The sequence below is a fragment of the Staurois parvus genome, unplaced genomic scaffold (genome assembly GCF_062004578.1).
Source record: "Staurois parvus isolate SC_StPar_1 unplaced genomic scaffold, SC_StPar_1.0 ptg000715l, whole genome shotgun sequence".
Classification (NCBI taxonomy): Eukaryota; Metazoa; Chordata; class Amphibia; order Anura; family Ranidae; genus Staurois; species Staurois parvus.
This window is the reverse complement of record NW_028318511.1, coordinates 203,881-219,873: the sequence shown is the minus strand read 5'-3', so window position 1 is coordinate 219,873 and position 15,993 is coordinate 203,881. Positions and strand designations below refer to the sequence as shown.

Genomic DNA, 15,993 nt, shown 5'->3' with positions numbered 1-15,993 from the left:
CTAGCAACCAAGGAGACTAGGCGGCAGCAGCCATCTGCATCCTAGCAAACAAAGACGCAAGGCAGTAGAAGCTATTGGTAACCTAGCAACCAAGGAGACTAGGCGGCAGCAGCCATCTGCGTCCTAGCAAACAAAGACACAAGGCAGTAGAAGCTACCGGTGACCTAGCAACCAAGGAGACTAGGCGTCAGCATCCATCTGCGTCCTAGCAAACATAGACACAAGGCAGTAGAAGCTACCTATGTCCTAGCAACCAAGGAGACTAAGCGGCAGCAGCCATCTGCATCCTAGCAAACAAAGACACAAGACAGTAGAAGCTACCGGTGACCTAGCAACCAAGGAGACTAGGCGGCAGCAGCCATCTGCATCCTAGCAAACAAAGATGCAAGGCAGTAGAAGCTACCGGTGACCTAGCAACCAAGGAGACTAAGCGGCAGCAGCCATCTGCATCCTAGCAAACAAAGACACAAGACAATAGAAGCTACCGGTAACCTAGCAACCAAGGAGACTAGGCGGCAGCAGCCATCTGCGTCCTAGCAAACAAAGACACAAGGCAGTAGAAGCTACCGGTGACCTAGCAACCAAGGAGACTAGGCGGCAGCAGCCATCTGCGTCCTAGCAAACAAAGACGCAAGGCAGTAGAAGCTACCTGTGTCCTAGCAACCAAGAATAGGCGGCAGCAGCCATCTGCATCCTAACAAACAAAGACACAAAGCAGTATAAGCTACCTGTGTCCTAGCAACCAAGGAAATTAGGCGGCGGCAGCCACCTGCGTCCTAGCAAACAAAGACAAGGCAGTAGAAGCTACCTGTCTCCTAGCAACCAAGGAGACTAGGCGGCAGCAGCCATCTGCGTCCTAGCAAACAAAGACACAAGGCAGTAGAAGCTACCGGTGACCTAGCAACCAAGGACACTAGGCGTCAGCAGCCATCTGTGTCCTAGCAAACAAAGACGCAAGACATTAGAAGCTGCCTGAGACCTAGCAACCAAGGAGACTAGGCGGCAGCAGCAACCTGCATCCTAGCAAAGAAAGACGCAAGGCAGTAGAAGCTACCGGTGACCTAGCAACCAAGGAGACTAGACAGCAGCAGCCATCTGCGTCCTAGCAAACAAAGACGCAAGACAGTAGAAGCTACCGGTAACCTAGCAACCAAGGAGACTAGACAGCAGCAGCCATCTGCGTCCTAGCAAACAAAGACGCAAGGCAGTAGAAGCTACCTGTGTCCTAGCAACCAAGGAGACTAGGCGGCAGCAGCCATCTGCGTCCTAGCAAACAAAAACGCAAGACAGTAGAAGCTACCGGTGACCTAGCAATCAAGGAGACTAGGCGGCAGCAGCCATCTGCGTCCCAGCAAACAAAGACGCAAGGCAGTAGAAGCTACCTGTGTCCTAGCAACCAAGGAGATTAGGCGGCAGCAGCCATCTGCGTCCTAGCAAACAAAGACGCAAGGCAGTAGAAGCTACCGGTGACCTAGCAACCAAGGAGACTAGGCGGCAAGAGACATCTGCATCCTAGAAACTGAGGACAACAGTCGTCAGCAACCACCTGTGTCATAGTAATTGAGGATGCTAGGCAGCAGGGCCCTATCAACTGGGCCGCTGATAATTACATGTTGGCTGATGGTTGCCAATAGGGCCCCTGTTTGCTGAACACTTGTAAACATTAAAGTAGTACAAACAACAAGATCCTGTGTTTTAAATTGTGAAATAGTTACGCTCATCTGAATGAGCCCTAAAAAGTTAATATGTTTCCAATATTGACACAACGCACAGTTTTAATGAAGCTACGTGTTATAAGATGTAATTAGCAGAGTTTTCCTTTAATACAGTGGACAGATTATTGTAGAATCTACAAGACTCCTCAACCTAGATGCTAGTGGGGAATTTATCAAGAATCCCGTACCGGTAGAAATATGGGAGCTGCCATTGCTCACCTCCTTGTGAACATGCTAGTTGCTTGGCTGCCTTTGTCTTCACTGCTTTCTGAGTCAGCAACCAGGAACATGTATGAGATAAAGAAAGTCAGCGTGAGGTCAGGATTCCCAACGAGACCACATTTCCTGGGTCACTAACTCAGAAAGTACAGAAGCTCTTGCATCAGCTTGACAACCAGAGAAGTGATGTTTTTAGAAGGCGAGGTCAGCAATGGCAGCCTGCAGACTTCCTTAGTGCAAAAAAGTCCCAGCCCTGGTATACTTATGCATTTATGCTCCTTTACTGTCTTCCTTTTCCCAGCCCTTGAATTGTTGCTCCAATGCAGCAGAGCTTCTGAGTATGGGAGAACATGTAACAGTGCCTGAGCCTAAACGGCCAATCCCTAGATCCGGACCATGTCACATGGGGGGCAATGACATTATCTGCCTGGGTAAGCTCTAGGTAAAACACAGAGAGCTGCAGGCAGAGGACTAAATCTGTCCCCACTTTTATATATATTAAAACATCTAAACCCACTGTTTATATACACCGATCAGCATTAACATGACGACCACTGACAGGTAAAGTGAATAACATTGGTTGAGTGGTCTTGTTACAATGGCATTTGAAAGTGGGTGGAATATATTAGACATAAAATTAACATGTTGTCCCTGAAGTTGATGTTTTGAAAGTAGAAAAAATGGGCAAGCATAATGGTAAAGGCTTGATGACTGGGTCATAGCAACTCCAAACCTGCAGCTCTTGTAGGATGGTTCTGGTCTGTGGTGGTCAGGATCTACCAAAAGTGGTCCAAGGAAGAAAAAATGACAACAGAGTCACGACCAGCCAAGGTTCATTGATGCACGGGAGGAGCACAGGCTGGCCCATGCAGTCCAATCCAATAAAAGAGCATTTGTAGCTCAAACTGCTGAAAACTGCATAGCCGCAGACCGGTTAAGAGGCTCATACTGACCTAAATCCACAGCCAAAAGCACCTTCAATGAGCATCAGAACTGGACCACTGAGCAACGGAAGCAGGTGGACAGGTCTGATGTTTTCAAGAATGATTTGAGGAACACGACAATGAGCTTGAAGTGTTGACGTGGCCTCCAAATTCTCTAGATCTCAATCAAATCAACAATGTGTGGGATGTGCTGGAAAAACAAGTCCAATCCATGGAGGCCCCACCTCACGACACACATCTGCTACTGGTAGCTTGGTGCCAGAAACTAGTGGAGTCTATGTCTCGATGTTTGCAAAATTACAATGGATTTCCAGCCCACCTTATTTTTAAAACATTGGGTGGAGTCGCTAAAATGTTAGAACCTATACCATCTTTATACTGTAATCACTGGAACAGGAAATGGGGGGAAATTTCTCCAGCAACACCACAGTAAAATCCCAATTTAGCGGAATAAAAAAAAGTTTTGGCTGAACAGCACTTGCCTATTGTTACTGGATAAAAGAAAATGAAGAATGTGACTTCTGTCTATGAGAATCAAGAAAAACTAACCTTTGTGGTAGAACATCTGGACCGTGCGGGTTTGATGTATATTTCTTTACTACAGTAACTTCCTTTGTCCCGGCAAAGCAGGAAATTCTGTTTAACACTTACGTAAATTCTTAGCATTACAATAGATTTACACATCCCACACACAACACATCTACGGGTTCCTTTTCACCTTGTGGCCATGTAATATTAAAGTGAAACTAAGAGTAAAATAAAAAATGACATATATATGATGCAGTCTGTCGCTAGCATTAGTACAGCAGTCCTCTCTATAGTATAGTTTTATCACCTGGTGATCCTGCTAGTAATTCTATTATTTTTCAACTTCCTTTTAAGCTCAACTCCTTGGAAAGCTTTTATATATAATAATAAACCAGATATACGCAGCATCTGAGCAGCACAAACCAAAAACACTGTTTAATAAATTTTTAATATTCAAAACAAACTCTCTCATCCATTCATGTCTCCATGCATTATTTTGCTGAAAAATCACTTTGAAAAACACCCTCCATGCATTTCTGGTTGCAGCCATTTTTAGTAAGAGCAGATTAATTTAATTCCTGGAATCTGGAATCCTTCTGCCTTTAGCTCAGACATGTAGACAGGAGGGTGTGCTTAGCTGAGAAAGCCCCTCCTCCCTTCCTCAAGACTCCTGGGATGTATGACATCATTTGCCTAAGCATGGAAACCAAGAAGTAAAGTAAGAAATGTAAAAAAAAGTTTAAAACAAGTAAATATAATATTACATCCTATTTACTAATGGTAGCCGGATAAGGATTAAAAATAGTCAATGTTGATTGAGAGAGTGAAGTTCCCCTTTACCAGTTCCCAACTGAGCTATAGCTGAAGGATAGCTGCAGCGCGGTTGTGTAGTTCTGGGACGACGTCATTCCAGAACACGCCCCCAGCGGCGCGCACCCTGCACTCTGTTCTACAGACACAGCTGATCACATGATACAGTAAACGCCCAATCACAGCAGCCTTTTACCACGTGATCAGCTGTGTCCAATGACACAGATCACTGGGAAAATACAGTTGCCGGTTATCGTCTGCACTTTCCTCTTGCTGTCACAGCGTGAGGAAAGTATTGCCGAGAACCGGCAATTGTCAGTGAGGGGTTCAGCACTGATTATCAGGGCACTGATAGTGCCCATCAGTGGCGCCCATCAGTGCCACCCACCTGTGCTCTGCAGTGCCACCCACCTGCGCCCATCAGTGCCACCCATCAGTGCTGCCCAGCAGTGCCTTCCATTAGTGCCCAGCAGTGCCACCCATCAGTGCAGCATCATCAATGCTGCCTATCAGTGCCCATCAGTGCTGCCTTGCCCTGTCACTTCATCAGTGCCCATCAGTGCTGCCAATCAGTGCCCATCAGTGCTGCCTATCAGTTCACACACATCACTGATGGAGAAAAATTACCTGTTTGTAAAATTTTATAATAGAAACAAAGAAAAAACATTTTTGTTTGCGTTTTTTTGTTTATAGCGCCAAAAATAAAACACCCAGCAGCAATTAAATACCACCAAAAGAAAGCTCTATTTGTGTGAAAAAAAATGATAAAAATTTCATATGGGTACAATGTTGCATGGCCGCGCAATTGTCATTCAAAGTGCGACAGCGCTGAAAGCTGAAAATTGGTCTGGTCAGGAAGGGGGTATAAGTGCCCTGTAGGCTTGTGGTTAAGCTACGTTCACACTGTTCCACCGCAGAAACAGAGCAAAAACGCATAGCCATTTTTACCGTGCTTTCTGAGCGGTTTTTAAAGGACATGTGACTTAAAAACTGCACCAAAAACGCTTCTCAGAGGCGTTTTTCAGGCATTTTCCATTGACTTCAATGGGAAGAGGTGTTTTTGGGGTGTTTTTCTTTTAACTCACCAAACATGCCCCAAAGATGCTGCAAGCAGGAGTTTTTGCACCACACCGCAAGCTCAACGCCTCAGTGTGAAAACATACATAGATATACATTCACATACATAGGAAGCGTTTTTCTTGAGCTTTTCAGGTGTTTTTTTTTACGCAAAAACACTTAAAAAGCTCCTCAGTGTGAAAGTAGCCTTAATGTAAAATCTTCATCCCAAAATGAACAAAACCGTTTCTGTAAAGTGTTAGCCAGAGTTAGGGCCAGTTTGCACCAGAACCCAGTGCAGGAAACCCACTTTCTGTGCGCATTTCCCACACCCATTCAAAACGCACTGCAGTTGCGATCTGCAGTGAGCGTCAATAATAACTTAATGACACCCCGAATGCAGATCGCACCATGTCATCTGGTTGCAATTAGTTTCAAAAATTAGTGCATGCACTACTTTTGGTGCAGTGCCATTTCAGCCCATTCAAATGAATGGGCTGAAATCGCACCACAAAGAACTGCATGTGAATCGCACAGGAACGCACAGCGTGTTCCTGTGTGATTTCCAGTGTGAATCAGGCCTTAGGCTTTAATTTGTTAGTCACTTACTGTATATAAGTTCCATCTAACACTGCTCTCTCCAGTCTGAACATGCTGCTGTACCAGGGTGGCTACGTTGCTTCACTATGGATAGAGCGGAGTCATCATAAGACAGGAAGTGTGTTACTGGCAGGATCTCCAGGAGAAAAGGTTCTACTCACACAGCAACATTGTAATGTATCAGGTTACGCTGTGCTGACAAAAGTACTGCACTGCAGTAGTGTGAACTGAGCTCATACAAAACACAGCTTTTTGCCTTGTCTTGCTTTGGGACTGTGCTGGGAAAAAGCCATTAATGTTCAGAATGATATTTGAAATCTCTGACATCCGTCATTAAATTTGTTTAAAAAAAACATCTGAGCAGCACCGCCCAGAAGAAAACAAGCTACAGGCATACTTCGGTTTACGAACGCCTCGGTTAACGTAATTTTCGATTTACGAATGAAAATCCATTGAAAATAATGCCTCGGTTTATGAATTTTTTTCGCAATACAAACGGATTAATTGGTTTTCAATGCATTTACAAATTTTTTTTTTAATCATGTCCCTGTACAGTACTATGCCTTTAAAGTGCACTTTATAAAGAGTTTTGAACAAATAAAACTTTTTGTTACTTTTTTCTGACCTCCGGAACAGATTAATTGGTTTTCAATGCATTTATGAATTTTTTTTTTTAATCATGTCCCTTTATGCCTTTAAAGTGCACTTAATAAAGAGTTTTGAACAGAAATTTTTTTTTATTTTTTTCTGACCTCCGGAACGGATTAATTGGTTTTCAATGCATTTACAATTTTTTTTCTAATCATGTCCCTTTATGCCTTTAAAGAGCACTTTATAAAGCATTTTGAATAGATAAAACTTTTTTTTACTTTTTTTTTCTGACCTCTGGAACGGAGTAATTGGTTTTCAATGCATTTACAAATGTTTTTTTTAATCATGTTCCTTTATGCCTTTAAAGTGTACTCTATAAAGAGTTTTGAACAGAAAATTTTTTTTTTTACTTTTTTCTGACCTCCGGAAAGGATTAATTGGTTTTCAATGCATTCCTATGGGAAACCGTGTTTCGGTTTACAAATTTTTCGCAATACAAAAAGTCCCGCAAAACGAATTAAATCCGTAAAACTGAGGTATGCCTGTATTTCATAAAAAAAGGAAAGAAAAAACTATTTCTGCAAAAATCAAGTTGGAAGCATTGACTTTGCCTGACAAAGCTGTCAGGCAAGCATGTGTGCTCTGGTGGCCAAATTATTTATTTATTTATTACAGGTACTTATATAGCACCCTCAATTTACACAGCACTTTACATATATATTGAACATTCACATCAGTCCCTAACCCTCAAGGGGTGTACAATCTAAGGTCCCTAACTTACATTCATACATACACATACTAGGGACAATTTAGACAGGATCTAATTAACCTACCAGCATGTCTTTGGAGTGTGGCAAGAAACCAGAGCACCTGGAGGAAACCCACACAAGCACAGAGAGAACATGCAAACTCCATGCAGGAGATGCCATGGTCAGGAATTGAACCAATGACACATTTACTGCAAGGCAGACGTGCTAACCACTAAGCCACTGTGCCGCCCGAATAAACATTTGATGAAAAATCACTCAATAATAATGCATAATTGGACTGGGCAGGGGTGCTGGGATTTAGGGACCTCTAGGAGCAACCCCAACATACGACAGAAAAAAAATCATTATGATTAAAAAATAACCCCACTGTGGTCAATCATTTGTCCTGTTGAGAAAGCACTGCTTCAATGAGAAGATAAGGAAGGAGCACCCGGTGTCTGAAATAACGCAGCTCTTGGTGGAGGAATACAAATGTTTATTGAAAATGTGAAAATGTAAAGATCAAGCTAACGTTTTGGGGGAACTGCCTCCCCCTTCTTCAGGACTGTTGGTACATGCTAACAGAGATGGATGGATTCCGTGGTAGTACCAGATTTTATTGTGATGGCAAATGCTGGCTTGTGTAATGCAGAGGCAAAAAAGTCCATCCATCATCATTAGCACGTACCAGCAGTCCTGAAGAGGGAGGCAATTCTCCTAAAACACGTTGGATCAATCTCTAAATTTTTTCACACTTTCAATAAACGTTTGTATTCTTCCACCAAGAGTTGCATTATTTCGGACATTGGGCGCTCCTTCCTTCTCATTCAAGCATTGCTTCTACTGAAGTGACCGCTCCATCGTACCAGTAAGGTAGCAGCTCAAACCTCCAAGAGATCAGCACCACCACTTACCCGTGGAATCACCAATTAATCAGTAACTGTTTGAACCAGTCCTGCATGGCCCCTAGCCCAAATAAGTGTTGAGAAAGCATGGAACGTCTGTTGTTCCTAGAGAAGGCCAACAGATGGACAGCCTCTGATCCCAACAGAAATGACCATACTGACTGATCATTCTTTGATGGTTTTTTTCATTTTTGGTTCCAATTTTCAATTTTTAATAAAGAACTCTCCTTATTTTTATATTAGGACCTCTCCCAGATTCAGATTTAATAAATACAGGTTAGTAAATTGATTCACAATCTGGATGAACCTGGCCAAACGTATTTTTACTGGCAGATGTTAGCTTTTTACTCCAATCTACATTGAATCACATAGTTCAGAAATCTTCACTGCCGGGATGCAAGAACTCTAATCATAGTGGACAACTCTGCAGAGCACATAATTCAGGACGATCGAAACCCTGCAATTCATCTGAAAGGATTCACCAGATTTGCTTTCCATCAGCAGGTTGTTTTCGAATGATCAAATTAAAGATAACGGTGATGAAATGGTTGAGGTGGAGGATTCCTCTAGTTCTGTTTGCCAAGAAATGAATGAATGAGAACGTACTACCAATAATTTTTACACTGGCCTTGCCTCTTCTAGATGAAAAACAGGTGTCACTCTTCTGTGTCTCCCGCCCAACTCCATACATTCCACAGCGATGCCATTCCATGATGTCATACAACCGCTCTCACTTGTGTGCAAACAGCCGTCCGTATTATACAAGGTGAAAGACACACCCAAATATTCTCCTCTACCAAACCGTTACCAGCAGTTTGTCTGGAGCAGATTTTATTTATTATTTCAGGTACTTATATAGCGCCATCAATTTACGCAGCACTTTACATATATATTGTATATTCACATCAGTCCCTAACACTCAAGGGGTGTACAATCTAAGGTCACTAACTCACTTTCATACATACACATACTAGGGACAATTTGGACAGGAGCCAATTCACCTACCGGCATGTCTTTGGAGTGTGGGAGGAAACCGGAGTACGCGGAGGAAACCCACACTGGGAGAACATGCAAACTCCAGGCAGGTGGTGCTGTGGTTGGGATTTGAACCAACGACCCCTAGTACTGCCAGGCAGTGCTAACCACTTAGTCACTGTGCTGATTTTCTCAACCTTCTTCACTTGTGCACCCCTTGGTAATCCATTTACATATATAATGTACCCCACCCTAAGGACCTGGTCTCATTTTGCGTAGCGAGAGCACGCAAAATTTTCTGAGCAATCAACACGTTTTTCTACAAGAAGCTAAAGATCACATTTTGGTCCTGAGCCAAACACAGTTTTACATGCACATTTTGCTGTGTTTGGGGTGCTCCTAAAGCGGAGCTCCAGTCAAAATCTAAAAAAATAAGTGAGCCACTGAAAAAACTGTAGCTACTGACTTTTAAAAACCAGCCACTCACCTTTCCATCGATCCCGCAGTGTCCTCACCACTGCCAGTTTCACCGGCCGTCCTCGCTCCCCTGCGCCGTCATCTTAAGTGTGGGCACCCGGCTGTGACAGCTTGCGGCTTCATAGTCGGGCGCCCACTGCGCATGCGCGAGTAGTGCTGCGCCTTGTGAATGGTCCCGTAGTCTTGTGAGACCTGTCATGTGTTTCAGAAGACTACAGGGAGAAGACAGCTTTCACTTTTGATCGCCTAGGCCGGGTGTCGGCAACCCGCGGCTCCGGAGCCGCATGCGGCTCTTTTTCACCTTTCCTGCGGCTCCGGAGCACACTGCCCACCAGGTGACAGGCAATAGGGTCAGCAAGCCGCGGCTCTTTTAATGCAGCTCTTCTATGTGCCGGGCGCCCGCTCCCCTCCCTCCTCCAAACATTGGCTGTCAGGATGTAGGCGGGGCAGCGTGACGAACTCCTCTCCTCTCACAGTCCGCCCTGAAGACCAGAACGGCGCGGGAACACAGCTAGAGGAACGCGCGGAGCAAAGGTAAGTGAATTGACACAGGGGGGATGAATTACTATAGGGGGGATGAATTACTATGGGGGATGAATTACTATGGGGGATGTATTACTATATGGGGGATGTATTACTATATGGGGGATGAATTACTATATGGGGGATGAATTACTATATGGGGGATGAATTACTATATGGGGGATGGATTACTATATGGGGGATGGATTACTATAGGGGGGATGAAATACTATAGGGGGGATGAAATACTATAGGGGGGATGAATTACTATAGGGGGGATGAATTACTATATGGGGGATGAATTACTATATGGGGGATGAATTACTATGGGGGATGAATTAATTACTATATGGGGGATGAATTACTATGGGGGATGAATTACTATATGGGGGATGAATTACTATATGGGGGATGAATTACTATAGGGGGGATGAATTACTATAGGGGGGATGAATTACTATATGGGGGATGAATTACTATATGGGGGATGAATTACTATAGGGGGGATGAATTGCTATATGGGGGATGAATTACTATGGGGGGATGAATTACTATATGGGGGATGAATTACTATGGGGGATGAATTACTATATGGGGGATGTATTTTCAGTTTTAAAAATGTTTCTCTCAAAATAAATTTCAATCGTGGTTTTGGCGAGATTTGGCTCAGTTGAAAAAAAAGGTTGCCCACCACTGACCTAAGGCTATGATTGTGATTATGACGATACACTGTGGCCCTGGTTAACCCTTTGCTTACTGGGCCCTTAAACCACCTTCATGACCAGAGCGCTTTTCGCAATATATGCAGTGTCGGATTTGTTTTAAATGTTGCAATGGTTTTGCGGCTCCCAGTCTTTTTTTCCCTCTCGGAAACGGGTCCAAGTGGCTCTTTATGTCTTAAAGGTTGCAGACCCCTGGCCTAGGCAATCGCAGCAGAAGTGGGAGTGGGCACCTGTCAAAATCGGGTACACGCTCCCCGTTAGTTCCAATCCTTAAAGGGGACTGGGGGATGAAACCTTAAAGCGGAACTTCCCCTTTTGGGTAGAGCTCTGCTTTAAGAATGAATGGCACGATGCGTCTTGCCGCTATTTTAGCACAATTTGGAATCGCGGGCAGAATTATGATTATGCACGTGATATCAATCACTAAGGTTACTTTGACGCATATTGCGCTTTTGATGCTTTTTTATGGCATTTGATTTTTTTTTTTTTTAACAGGACAATAACTGCATCAAAAACGCATCACAGGTGTGTTTTTGATATGTTTGTGCCACTTTTTCTATTGATTGCAGTGGGGAGGTGTGTTTTTGGTGCTTTTTTTTACTACACCAAACTGCCACAAAATGCAGCAAGCAGGATTTTAAAAAACACACCCGCCCACACGGATCAATGTGAAGAGTTCCATAGAAATACATGGTCACACAGTTTTCTTCAACTTTTTTAACGCAAAAGCGGTAGAAAAGCAGATCAGTGTACAAGCAGCCTAAGTGTGAATGGGGCTTTACCCATTCCTGTCCGGCCATTGTATAAACGGCCGGACGGTGGCAGTGCAGGGGCGGGTTGCCGTTCATAAACCGCGCCCGCCATTTTGAACTGTGCGCGCTCCCTGGGAGTGCACGGCACCCGATCTCTGAACAGGACCTCTGCGTGAGGTTCCGATCATATGATTACTGATTGGCCAATCAGCGATCACATGAATAGTAGTAAGCAAGATGTCACTTCTGACATCATTGCTTACTACGTGTGAAATCTGTGAATGATCAGAGATCACATGGTACAAGGCTATTCACAACAGCCTTGTACCATGTAACAAGCTGTGACCAATCACAGCTTCACAGTATTTCTCAAGAATGCAGCCAGAGAGGAGAAATGATTGCTTTTACAGCCTTTATGGGTGTAAAAGCAATCAGTGTAAAAAAAAAAAAATCTTCATCACCCCCCACAAGTAGTACAGTGTCACTATGATGACACCGTACTGCTAGGGTGACGGTATGTTAAAAAAAAACCTAAATAATAATATGAAAAAAAAGTAAAAAAAAAATTTTTAAAAATTATAATTTTTTGTTTTAAACTAATTTGGGCTATTTTTTTTTTAACTAAAAAGATAACTGAATACATTTTGGACAAGATTTATGAAGAAAGATCATTTATTTGCAAAATTTTATAAGAAAAACACCTTTTTTTCCAAATTTTTGGACTTCTTCATTTATATAGCAAAAAACAATAAATACCACCAAAATAAAGTTTTATCTGTCTCAAAAAAATGCTAAAAAATTCATATGGGTACAGTGTTGCATGACCGCGCAATTGTCATTCAAAGTGTGACAGTGACTGAAAGCTGGAAATTGGCCTGGACAGGAAGGGGGTGAAAGTGTCTGGACTTGAAGTGGTTAAATCAGTAATTATTATACTGACCACTGCCTGACACAGACCCGGGACATCTGCATCCTAACAACCAATGATCATCCCATTGCTCCTGCCCACAGAGACCTGCATTGCCTACTGTCACTTAATGATCAATCCACATTTGTTAACAGTCACACGATGGCCGTTAATTAATTTTTTTGCATACCCCTAAGGCCCCTTTCACATGGGGTGGGCTTCGTTTAGATTAGCAAGAAATGTGTCCACTGATCCCCTGCTGACCAGAGCAGAGCGGGTGGATGACAGTTCCGTGTCCACTCTGCATGGTGGACATGGACAGAGCCCACTCTGCTCTATGGGTGGCCGAGTGTACATGGACTCCACTGTCCGTTTACACCTGACTGCCCTCTGATCTGCCTAGATGGAGGGGGACAGATACCCTTACATTTCTTTTTAGCAGATTGGATTAGAGGTAGGTGGGTGTAAATAGACACAAGTCCATTTATACCCACCAGTCCATAGGGATACATAAACCATCCATTCAGATCCACCTGAAAAACTGACAGATGGACGTAATCAGATCACCCGTGTGAAAGGGGCCTATTGCAGGCCATAGACTGGGAGAAAACCGGCCGTTTTTTTAACAAAAAAACGAAAAATCGGTCGTTCAATAGGCCAACGTTACCACCAACAGTAAAAAAAAAAAAATCGGCCGATTTTCTTCCCGTCTACGGCCGGCATTTAATTACCGTATTTTCCGGCATATAAGACGACTTTTCAACCCCTGAAAATCTTCTGAAAAGTCGGGGGTCGTCTTATACGCTGGTGCGAGCCGGTGTCAGGGCGGCACTTTTTCGAGGGGCGGCGCGGTGCCGCCCCCCCTCCTCCTCCAACGGACACTAAGTACAGGGGTGGGCAGAGGGGCTGCTGTACCTTACCTGGCTCCGGTCCCACGACGATCCGGTCCAGGAAGCGCGGCTGCTCCTTCTTTCAGTTTGGCCGCTCGATGGTCACGCGGCCGCTCGGCTCCGCCTCCTCACCGGTGATTGGGCACCAGCACTGGAAAGGCACACAGGCGACCAATCACCGGCGAGGAGGCGGAACCGAGCGGCCCCGCGAAAATCGAGCGGCCGAACTGGAAGAAGGAGCAGCCGCTCCTCTCCCCCACTGACACTAACGATGGGGCACTATTCCTCCTCCACACTGACACCAACGATGAAGCACTGTTCATCTCCCACTGACACCAACGATGAGGCACTGTGTCAGTGGCTGATTTGCCCATCATTGCTGCGAAAATCAGCCAATTTTTTTTCCACCTTTATCGATCAAAAAAAATCTGACAAAATCCAGAAAAACGGCTGACCAATTAACCCATTAATGGTGCGAAAATCGGCAGATTTTTTTTGTGGCCAAAAAAATCGGCCGATTTTTGACCCATCTATGGCATGCATATGGCTCTGTGTGTTGGGAACGAATGCTTTCCCGACATGTACAAAGGTGCTATTAATTCTTAATGCCACCCCCCACAATAGCTAGTGTGCCGATTTTTGTGCGTGCCAAACCGCACGATGTTGCAGCACCATGCAGCTCAGCGTGGTTCGGTTTTAAGGGTTGAGGACTTCTTTGCCCACGTTTCTCACAGGTAAAGCAGCACATTGAAATGAATGTCTTTCATGTGAAGCGAGCTCGCACCCGCGCACACATAGATGTTAATCAAGGCTAAACATCTTGGCACGTACACCAGGTTTGGAAGCACTGAATTAGAGTGAATGCTGAGCCAGTGTTCCTGATATCTGCACTCACAGTTGTCTTGTAGGACTAAAGGACTTGGACTTAGGACAATGATGACTTATCAAACTGAAAAATGATTTCTTTTAACCCCTTCCAATCTCCTCCTGATTATGTGATCACTGTGTTTTACTGTCACAGTGATCACATGATTGGGAGCACAAACAACCTGTTCCAGATCATAAACTGAAAACGGGAGCAGTATGCGACAGCTCCATCACTGACCTGGAAGCGTGCAGTGACGGCACTTCCAGCACAGAAACCTCAAACTCACGTGGACACACATGTGTGGTGTGCAGTGGCTGGCCTCATGGTGATACACAAAGATGAAACAAATCCACCTACATAAGCTGTACCTTTTTATCTGCAGTATTCTCTTCTCTACATCCATTCAAAGTGCTGAGATTATAAAGTTGTCTGAGAGTTCAGAAAAAAAGGGGGCAGAGAGCTGAAATTACACTCTGCAGAGCCCAGTGAGGAGAGTTCTGAGTGCTGATTGGAGGGAAGAGACACACCCCCCTTCACACAGCTCACACAAACAGAGCTGAGGCTGTCAATCTACTGGATGTCCATCTCCTGTCACCATTTTTCTCTTGGTGTCAGGTAAACTTGTCAGAAGTGATTCTTGCTGATAGCAGAGGAACAAAGCAGCAGACAGAAATTGCACTTAGTGCTCTTATTGAGGCGAGTACACACTATAGAGGGATAGGCTTTGTTCATATTTCATCTCTGAGGTTTACAACCACTTTAAGGCCCATCCTCCCTGCTGGTGCACATATGGTCAGTTGGCAAGACGTTAAGGTTGAACTCCAAGCAGATTAAAAACAATGTTAATTAAAGGGTCAGCTCACATTTGCAAATACACTGCCTATGCAGTTAAGGGGTGCCAATAAATAAAAATAAACTGCGCTGCTATAAATAATACAGAATAACATATTCAGCTAATGTGGAATAACATATTCAGCTAATATGGTAGACCATTTTTACCCCCCCCCCCCCAGAAGAATGCACGAAAAACTCCCATAGCTGGCATTTCACTATCCTGCCCTGTAACTAGGATGTTACTATGACTCTTCAGCCAACTCTCCAGGCATTGATGCTTGCCTCCAACATTACATTAGCATGCTGGCTCTCTGATTCAAAACCCCACGCATGCACTCTTTCTCATCCATTCCGTAGCTCTGAGCGTAGCTCCATGGTGACAAGGTAGATCGCACAACGCACATGTGCAGTGTATGGATCCAGCAGATAGTGTGTTCTTGTGATGGAAGAGGCAAGCATCCACTACTGAAGTGTCATAGCAACATCCTAGCAACAGGGCAGGATGGGGGGACATCAACTATGGGAGTTTTTTTGGGCAGGCATCTTGACCATAACAGTTTGTTTCAATATGTTTTTTTTTTTTTTTTTTGCAAAAGTGAACTAACCCGCAGTTACAAATTCATCAAATAATCCAAACCTTTTGGATAGACTGTGGAAGGTACTTGAACCTTCAAGTAAATGCTTAAAAACAAATAATAATGCTGCGCTTCTCAAGTATCAACATACATAAACAAAATAAAACAAAAATATAGTGAAAATTTCAGTGATTAAAAATTTGTGAGTCCTTTCATTTTGAAATATCCTCCAATAATTGCAAGCGTCATGACGTCACAAGAGGAGGGGCTTGTGACGCCACAACGCTTGCAGTTATTGGAGGATTGAGGGATACACGAGGTGGAGATATGAGTGAGATATATGGATCCATTTAA

The 15,993-nt window shown here is 43.9% G+C and overlaps 1 protein-coding gene across 1 annotated transcript in view; it reads right to left on the bottom strand.

The window, feature by feature from the left end:
• The window catches only part of CD81 (CD81 molecule), a 112,349-nt gene that overhangs the window by 91,367 nt on the left and 4,989 nt on the right, over positions 1–15,993 (bottom strand). The gene's annotated exons all lie outside the window — the stretch shown is intronic.